Below are 9,852 nucleotides of genomic sequence, written 5' to 3' on the forward strand. Positions count from 1 at the left end.
TTCATGGTTATTTTGTTATGATGTAGTTTGTCAGGAGCAGATGATTTCAGTAAGTAATCGCATTTACTGTACATAATAAAGAATATGGTCATAGACACATTTCAACAAAAACCAGGGCCAGTTGCTGTATTTCTGCAAGGCAAAATTGAAAAGCAGGACTAATGCCGCACTACTGACATTTCTACTAAGCCTAATTTTAGCAAGGTATCTACATTGTGTAACATTATCAAATATTTTTGTTATGAAACATTGTTTTTTCCCAGCAATGTTAATTTACTTTCAAAACAAGTATAGCATACAATTTACAAGAAATTGATCGGAAGACATCACAATCCACAGTCAAAAATAAGAAAAAGTACAATAATTGTACATCTGAAGGAGACAGGATATTGATTTATTTTAAATTGAAATTATGTTTATGACATAGTTACTATGCATTTCCTGTCTGGTCAAATACAGCTATATTATGGTCCTAAACAAGCTGATGCAGCTCTCTGATGTTGTCTATTTGCATTACATTAAATATCATGTTTTCAGACACGTCAATGAGACAACCAATTTGTATTTGCAACCAAAATAATTATTTGTTTACCATGCTAATATATATATAAAGTATCTTGTGTTTTTTGTTACAGTACAAATTGTAAACTACTACAAAGCTGACTTCCAAGTAAGACCATCTAATTTGAGATTGAGAAACATGCTATATGATAAAAAATAAGGCTGTCTTAATTTGTGATATGACATTTCTAGTTGGTGCTCCAATGAAAATATTCAAATGATTCTGTCTCTTTAACTCATAATATTGTAGCAAATTTTGGGGCTAACCCGACTGTCAAGACAACACCTTACCATTACACCAAGAGGTCCGAACCTCTTGATGAGGTTGCGTTAAGGTCACTACTCTTCTTTTGGGAGAATGTGCCCCAAGCTTTTCTATACCAAGTCCTTCGCGTGTACTGACTGGGTCCACTGACTGTCAAGCTAACACCTTAACCGTTACGCCAAGAGGTCCGAAAGACGCACTCCAGCTATTTTTGGAGTTGGAACCTTTTGCTGTTGAAAACCAATATCTCAAGTATAAATACAGTAATGTACACACATTTAAGGGTAAAAAAAAATATTCATTGGAAGCAAAATTGTGTTTTTTAGACAACTGCACATCTCATGGATAGTGCCATTAAAAGAGTTGGTCAAATGTCATTGGCTCTCCAGTGGCGCAGTGGTCTAAGGCACTGCATCTCAGTGCTAGAAGTGTCACTGCAGACCCTGATTTGATTCCAGGCTGTATCACAACCGGCTGTGATTGGGAGTCCCATAGGGCGGTTCACAATTGGCCCATTATTGTCCGGGTTAGGGTTTGGTTGGGGTAGGCTGTCATTGTAAATAAGAATTTGTTCTTAACTGGCTTGCCTAGTTAAATAAAAATAAATGGGCCTTCGCCCTTATTTGCGGGAACAAAAGAGGACAAAAGAGCAAAGGTCCACCCCCCACACTTGTGCCATGTCATACCTACACCATCTATTGAGATGTGCCTTTTGTTAAGTAAATACATGAGGTGAAAGGAGACTGGAGTAGGATTTAAGGTCCCTACCATGGTAAAAATATGATAAATTCAAATGTGAGGTAGTTCACAATATTATGCACCAGGTGGCATGAGTAAGATTAGTTTTTCTCAGCTGCTTGAAAACATGTATTGGAACAATGTATATGTTTTAAACAGTGTAATGCAAACAGTAAATCCATTTTCAAAATGTAGTTGCCTTTTCAAAACAGCAAATACTTTCAGCAAAACTATATAATACCCTCAAAACTGCAAATACATTCACATTCACACGCCCCCCAAAAATCCATAAAATCTGATTCTTTCCATTCACTTGATAACAATCCAAATAGTAATTACTATCCACATCAAAGAAAATATTGTTATTGATCAAATAACATGGGAAATAAGCACTTTTTGGCAGGATTCATTCCTTTTACCATCATTACAAACCACTTCATAAAATATACGCTATTACTGTATTGTAGCCTACATAGCCTGGTCAGGTAGGTTTGTGCATGTAGGCCTAGACCTTTCATCACCAATCAGAAAAACAATGTACGCCTACAATGTAGTAATTGAGTACATCGAGACATGATGTGGTTTGTGATGATGTTAAAAAGAATGAACCACAGACCATAGAAAATAAATAAATGCACAGAAAGTATTTATCAATTATCTACAATTGACATGTGAGGTGAAAAGATATTACAGTTTTTTTTCTCAATCAATTTTGTGCCATTTGGTGCATTTTGTGCCATTTGGTGCAAGTATGTGGTACATTTTTCACAAATCTAAGCACAAAAGTCATCAATATGTCTCATGTTTCAAAACTCTAAGCACATTTTCAATTGAGTACAACACTCTTAGAAAAAAAGGTGCTATCTAGGGTTATTCGGAGGTAAAATGGTTATTCGGATGTCCCTTTGAAGAACCCTTTCTGGTTCCATGTCGAACCCTTTTAGTTCCATCTGGAACCCAAAAAGGGTGTTCCTATGGGGACAGCCGAAGAACCCTTTTTTCTAAGCGTGAACAAACAAATTCACAAAGTCACTTGTTCACTGCACCAAATCACACTTTCAATTTGGATACATATTCAAGCTAAGTAGCTGCTTTTCAAAATGCAATATTCATTGCACTTTGATATGATTGTCATTTTTTAACAATGCAGTTAACTATCACTTAATCAAACTTCTCAAACTACATGAATCAAATCAAACTTTCTTTGTCACATGCGCCGAATACAACAAGTGTCGACTTTAACGTGAAATGCTTACTTACAAGCCCTTAACCAACAGTGCAGTTCAAGAAGAAGAAAATATTTACCAAGTAGGCTAAAATAAAAAGCAATAATAAAAAGTAACACAATAAGAATAACAATAATGAGGCTATATACAGGGGGCACCGGTACCGAGTCAGTGTGCAGGGGTACAGGCTAGTTGAGGTAATCTGTACATGTAGGTGGGGGTGAAGTGACTAATAAATTGCAATGTCCGTACTGTGAGACGCCTAAGACAGCACTACAGGGAGACAGGACAAACAGCTGATCGTCCTCGCAATGGCAGAACATGTGTAACAACACCTGCACAGGATCGGTTCATCCGAACATCACACCTGCGGGACAGGTACAGGATGGCAACAACAACTGCCCGAGTTACACCAGGAATGCACAATCCTTCCATCAGTGCTCAGACTGTCCGCAATAGGCTGAGAGAGGCTGGACTGAGGGCTTGTAGGCCTGTTGTAAGGCAGGTCCTCACCAGACATCACCGGCAACAACGTCGCCTATGGGCACAAACCCACCATAGCTGGACCAGACAGGACTGGCAAAAAGTGCTTTTCACTGACGAGTCGCGGTTTTGTCTGACCAGGGGTGATGGTCAAATTCGCGTTTATCGTCGAAGGAATGAGCGTTACACCGAGGCCTGTACTCTGGAGCAGGATAGATTTGGAGGTGGAGGGTCCGTCATGGTCTGGAGCGGTGTGTCACAGCATCATTGGACTGAGCTTGTTGTCATTGCAGGCAATCGCAACGCTGTGCGTTACAGGGAAGACATCCTCCTCCCTCATGTGGTACCCTTTCTGCAGGCTCATCCTGACATGACCCTCCAGCATGACAATGGCACCAGCCATACTGCTCGTTCTGTGCGTGATTTCCTGCAAGACAGGAATGTCAGTGTTCTGCCATGGCCAGCGAAGATCCGGGAACTCAATTACCTTTGAGCACGTCTGGGACCTGTTGAATCGGAGGGTGAGGGCTAGGACCATTCCCCCCAGAAATGTCTGGGAACTTGCAGGTGCCTTGGTGGAAGAGTGGGGTAACATCTCAAAGCAAGAACTGGCAAATCTGGTGCAGTCCATGAGGAGGAGATGCACTGCAGTACTTAACGCAGCTGGTGGCCACACCAGATACGGACTGTTACTTTTGAATTTGACCCCCCCCCTTTGTTCAGGGACACATTATTCCCTTTCTGTTAGTCACATGTCTGTGGAACTTGTTCAGTTTATGTCTCAGTTGTTGAATCTTGTTATGTTCATACAAATATTTAGACATGTTAAGTTTCCTGAAAATAAACGCAGTTGACAGTGAGAGGACGTTTCTTTTTTTGCTGAGTTTATATACTGTTTTCCACTCATTCCACTCATTATCACTCATTATATCATTGAAATCAATTTCACCTGTGAAAATGCGATTTTAAAGTGTTTTTTGTGAGGGAATGAAATGGTATGGGGATTTTAAAGTAATTTGTACGCTTTTCAGCTAAAATAGTGTACAAATCTTTAATCAATATGATCACTTAGTACCAACATTTTAAAACAGCCCCACCTGGGTTTTGAACTCTTCTGGATTTATGGTATACTGCTCTTTCTGCTGCGCCACATAGTCTATAGCATTCCTCCACACATTTATAACGTATAATACATCACTGCACTTAGCAGAAAGAGTGCCATCTGCACTGCTATTTTTGTTGTTATGACTTTTCTCTCATGGATTTCATTTAGTTATTTCAGAAATGTTAGGGTTTTCAGTATAGTTGCCTAATGTTGGTTGGGCCTATTCTTTTGGTTTAATGGTACTTCTGAATCAGTATGATATAATCATTTGTTTTGAGTGTGTTTTTAACAAAGCTGACATCTACTTTGAAGTACATAGTGTAGGAATACAGGTGAAATCGGTCATCGAAAAAGACATGGTGGCGAAGCAGGAAGATCGGAATGCCGTTGTGAGTTCAAATCCCAGGAGGAAGGGAAGCCCTGCTAAAGTACACAATAGTTGATTTTGGTAGGTGAGGACATGCTGAATAATAATTACTGTATAAATAAACATACACAATGTGTATCAAATATGCAAGTTGAAAAAACACTGTGTGTATCCTAATGTCTAATTTTTGTTTGCAGGGCATCACCTGTGAAATGTCGTGAAAAATATTCACGTGAAAATTTGAATTAACACGGGAAAGGTTGTGATCACAAAATCCACATGTGAAATATTATCACGTGAAGTGTTCCAAAAACACATTGTAATCCCTACAGTACATGGAGCTATTACCCATCATTATCATTTGTCATCAACACTGAATATCATTGTAATCTACCGACATGGTAGTGATTTTCCATGTGAAAATCATGTGGCTCTTTTGTAAAGGAAGAAAGTAAGCATGTACAGTAAGTTAGTTACTTGATGTCTGTCTAGGGCAAATGACACTAGGGACAGCATTGACAAATGGACAGAGCAGTACTGCATGAATCGGCTGACATGACATATGGTCTTCCCAAAGACCCATGTGCTTTTCACAAATCTGGCCTGAAAAACAGAACATATGTTACAGTAATACAAAACAATCCGAGTTTTCATAAAGTAAACACTTCCTTATAAATATATAAAACAAGGGGTAGCCAACACTTACAATTATGCCAATTTGGATGATCATCCGATGAAAAACTTGTTCAAACTTGCATAATCAACAGTGCACAGACATATTTTAATAATAAGTCAATTAGATAATCTGGCCACAGTAGCCGTACACCCCCAGGGCACAGATGTCATGCTGATCATTATGCAGTTGATTTGCATTTAATCAAAGACTAATTCATCACCTCTATGAGAAAGATACAAGTGGTGATAGAGTTTAACAGGAGAGAGTGAAAGCTGTAAGTGGGACTGAACTGTATCCCCTATGGTGCAGAGATGAGTGCCTAACAGTCTGCAGTCTACCACAAAAACCTGAACCTCTGTGAGGCAGTACAACATTCAAATACTGTACACCTGTTACAGTATTCCCCCTCTCTGGAGAAGAGTCCTCAAGCACAAAACCCAACCTTTGAACCAGAGAACACTTCCCTGATGCCTGAGAAAGACGGGACAAATCCCGACTCTGCCACCAGTGTAACAGTAGAGAGTGAGAGCTGTAACAGGGACTCAAATTGAGAGCTGTAACAGGGACTTCTTGATGCTATATGTGTGAAGAAATTCTCCAGTGACAACAAAAATATGAACAAGTTGAGGTTCTAGGTCCTTGGTATTTTGGTAGGGTAAGACAGTTGTAGGTTACTAATCTTAATAAGGTCTTTATAGGTCAAAGCCAACTCTGCAAAATCTAAATCTATTTAATTATTTATAATTACAGAAAAATACAGACTGTGGCTTTAAAGACTGTACAGAAATGATGCACTTAAAAACAACTAACAGTCATAAACAGGTATAGCCCATATCTGTGACATGTTCTATTTAGCTGAGGTAATTTACCAGAATAAAAGGAGTGTTGAGTAGAGTAATCACTAAATCAGCAACTGACAAATTAATAATAAACAAACATGTGACAGAATGCATCTGCTTCTTTATCACAATGTGGCAATGTCAGGTTTTGGCCAGGACTGTTCTGTTTTTTTGTCACTAGATGTCCCCATTGCACCTTTTTTGTACCTTTTGTTTTTCCCTTGCTCTATTATTGTTTGCACCTGTATGTCGTTCCCTTGTTAGTATTTAATCCCTGTGTGTTCCTTAGTTCCTTGCTCAGTGTTTGTATGTTAGCACCCAGCCCCAGCCCAAGCCTTGTTGTGAACATATATTTTTCTCTTGTTGGATTTTCCAGAGGTTCTCTGGTTTTGTTCTTTTGTATTTTGTATTAGTCTTTTAGGTTTGTTTTTTCCCTTGCTGTTTTTACCACTTTGTGGATTTTCTTTGTATTTTGGAAGTTATCTATTTTTTTATTAAACCACCATCTCTAGTACTGCTGTGTCTGCCTCATCTTCTGGGTTCTGCCGATTTAGTGACTGTTTCTCGCACCGGGTCCTGACAGGCAAGCAACACTATTCCCATTAAAGTGAAATTATGATAATGACTGAATAAGCTATAATGAGTAAAGTCTTGGTTGTTGAATTTTGTGACTCAGTCCCATATTTGGTTTTGTTACATTTCTTGTCCTCTCATACAGGAGTAGTAAAGCCCTAGTTCACACAGGAGTCCTCAGAACAGCCTCAATTAGTCGTGGAATGGACTTTACAAGGTGTTGAAAGCGTTCCAAAAGTTGGCTTGATGTCCTTTGGGTGGTGGGCCATTCTTGATACACATGGGAAACTGTTGGGTGTGAAAAACCCAGTAGCATTACAGTTCTTGACACAATCCGGTGAGCCTGGAATCTACTACCATACCCTGCTCAAAGGCACTTACATTTTTCTTGCCCATTCACCCTATGAATGGCACACATACACAATCCAAGTCTCAATTGTCTCAAGGCTTAAAAATCCTTCGTCAAGCTGTCTCCTACCCTTCATCTACACTGATTGAAGTGGATGTAAAAATTCACATCAATAGGGGATCATAGCATTCACCTGGATTCACTTGGTCAGTCTGTCATAGAAAGAGCAGGTGTTCATAATGTTTTGTACACTCAGTGTACAGTGTAGTGATACTGGGTTGTTTTGGTACCATGTCGGTAGATTACAATGATATTCAGTGTTGATGACAAATGATAATGATGGGTGATAGATAGCTCCATGTACTGTAGGGATTACTATTGTTTTATGTGTTTTATCTGCATTTTGTATATTCCATCTGGGACCACGTTGGAAACAAGTTAATTTTGCTTTAATGTGTTATTTTTCAGTCAATCGATCCATATTTATTGACTGCCGTTGCTATGCAGTATGTGAGTCAAACACTGCTATCTAATCACAAGACAGTACAGACATCCGCTCTTACTCAAGCGCATGTGGCTTTGTGAGCACAGGAAGGCATGTGGGTCTGACAGATAAAGGGTGGTATTTTACAGAAGTATCCAAAGGCAGGTTATTGAACATAATAATAATAGGCATTGTAAAAGCATAGATTGCAAATTAAATATTAATTTGGTGTGTGCTTATATTTGTCCTATTTCACACATTAATTTCACACGTTAATATGCATGTGTGAATTGTAAATGTGCATATACCATCTCTCCCTGAAACACCCTTAGAGTGTGGTCACAGTGTGGTCACAGCCATTATCAGAGGCAGCCCTGGAGCATTTAGGGTTAAGTGCCTTGCTCAAGGGCACGTCGACAGATTTTTCACCTCGTTGGCTCAGGTCTAAGGCTCTAATCGCTAGGATACCTGCCGCCCTATAAATAAGTGATATATCTCCAACTGCTCTATATCTCCCTTATTGAAAGCAACGTTTTGTTTCATATGAGAAGAAACTCTCCTTTAATTTCTTCCATGATAACCAATTTGTGCTGAGCATTGTAGAGCAATGTGCCATCACTCACCGTGCCAGTCTGTCACCCAGTGATTACTTGACATCGGTAGTGGGTCAGTCACCCTTATGTACTTAATTTAGGCATACAAAAAGTGCTTAGAAACCTGATGAAAAGTTACCTATAGAAATGCAATCTCTATTCCATTTCTATGTATTTGTCTATACACATCGTCTTTACATATGCTAGGGACCTCAAGTTTACCCAGTACTTATGCAGTATTTAATACAGGGAAAACACATTTGTTACACAGTGTACCAAGTGTCATCATACAAACTTACACGAATACATGAGACATTAGTGACAGTGCAGGATCATGTACACTATCACAGTACATTTTCACACAATCAAATGTTTTGCCTGAGAAAGTCTAACGGGGTAAGAGTGAAAGTCACTTGAAGGTTTATGAAGTGATCTTCTTTGAAGTCAGTCTGATGGGAGATGCTCAGCAGACAAGTGACCCCTCACTTGGGGTATTTGACAAACTGACACCCTGTCATACTGAGTGTCCAACTCAGCTTGTCAAATACACTAAGTGGGGGGCCTTCTCTCACAGTTGCAGACGATGAGCCTGTAGTAAGGAAATAATGGACATTTGTGTAATGTTTAAACATTAAAATATTCCCTGACCAAACATTTACCTCTTGGCTCCAGGTGATGTTTTGTCCTGATTACCTTTTTTTGTTTTGGTGTACTTTACTGTAACCAGTGGAGTATCCAGGACCTCCCACTATCAAATGTTTGTTTAGGGTAGATAACAGTTCCATTGATATTTTCTGTGAAACCACAAATCCAATAGAAACAATAACCAAAGAGCCATTACATTTGGAAATATCAATACATTATACTGTATAATGTATTCCAAAGTTGTACAGATTTGTTATGTCAATTGACTGAATTATCAATAAAACCATGAAACAATATCATGTCATACCTTTGTGACCGGACCTCTAGTTGAAAAGGTGGATGTTTAGTGCATGCCCCAATGATTCCTTCGTCGAGTTCTCTCCTTTGACCAAACAGGGACAGAGACGCTGATGATACTGCGCATCTGACAACACGTCTGATCGTTAATAACTAAGCCTTGACACAAAGAGGAAGCTAAAATGAGGAAGATAGCGTCAAGGCTAGCTAGCAGGAAATATCTGAAACCAAAGTGACAACATGTCATGGTTGTGAAACGCTTCAGTTGGCAGTTTGAAATTTAGTTAAGGCCAATTGCATAGTTTGACAAAGTATTCCATTATTTCAGTCACTTTGTCAATTCAGTTTCAGAGATCCATGCATATAGCGTGGAAAGCGAATTTTATCACTTGATGAAAGTAAAAGCACACTGTTTATGTTTTTCATTCTCCTGTGTTCACTGTTCAGTCCACAGCTATTGTGACAAACAATAGATTGCTTATTCGTTTGCAGTCATTGAAGTACTATTTGTCAATGCAATGCAATAACATTACAGGGACTCAATACCCTGGTGATAGAGTGTGGGTCGTGTTTGTGTGAACATGTCAGCCATGTCAGATTCAACAACACAAGTCATTTTCTTGGTACTTAATTATACTAAACACAAATATG

General features: G+C 39.0%; 1 long non-coding RNA gene across 1 annotated transcript; it reads right to left on the bottom strand.

Annotated features, from left to right (window-relative positions):
* Positions 1-8,476: 8,476 nt before the first annotated feature.
* LOC139537243 (uncharacterized) lies at positions 8,477-9,370 on the bottom strand. The gene is made up of 3 exons (XR_011667492.1): positions 9,212-9,370; positions 8,953-9,053; positions 8,477-8,848 (listed from the first exon to the last, which is right to left on the bottom strand). It is a non-coding gene; the product is annotated as an uncharacterized lncRNA (long non-coding RNA).
* Between the last annotated feature and the right edge of the window lie 482 nt (positions 9,371-9,852).

This window comes from Salvelinus alpinus, chromosome 13, assembly GCF_045679555.1.
Source record: "Salvelinus alpinus chromosome 13, SLU_Salpinus.1, whole genome shotgun sequence".
NCBI lineage: Eukaryota > Metazoa > Chordata > Actinopteri > Salmoniformes > Salmonidae > Salvelinus > Salvelinus alpinus.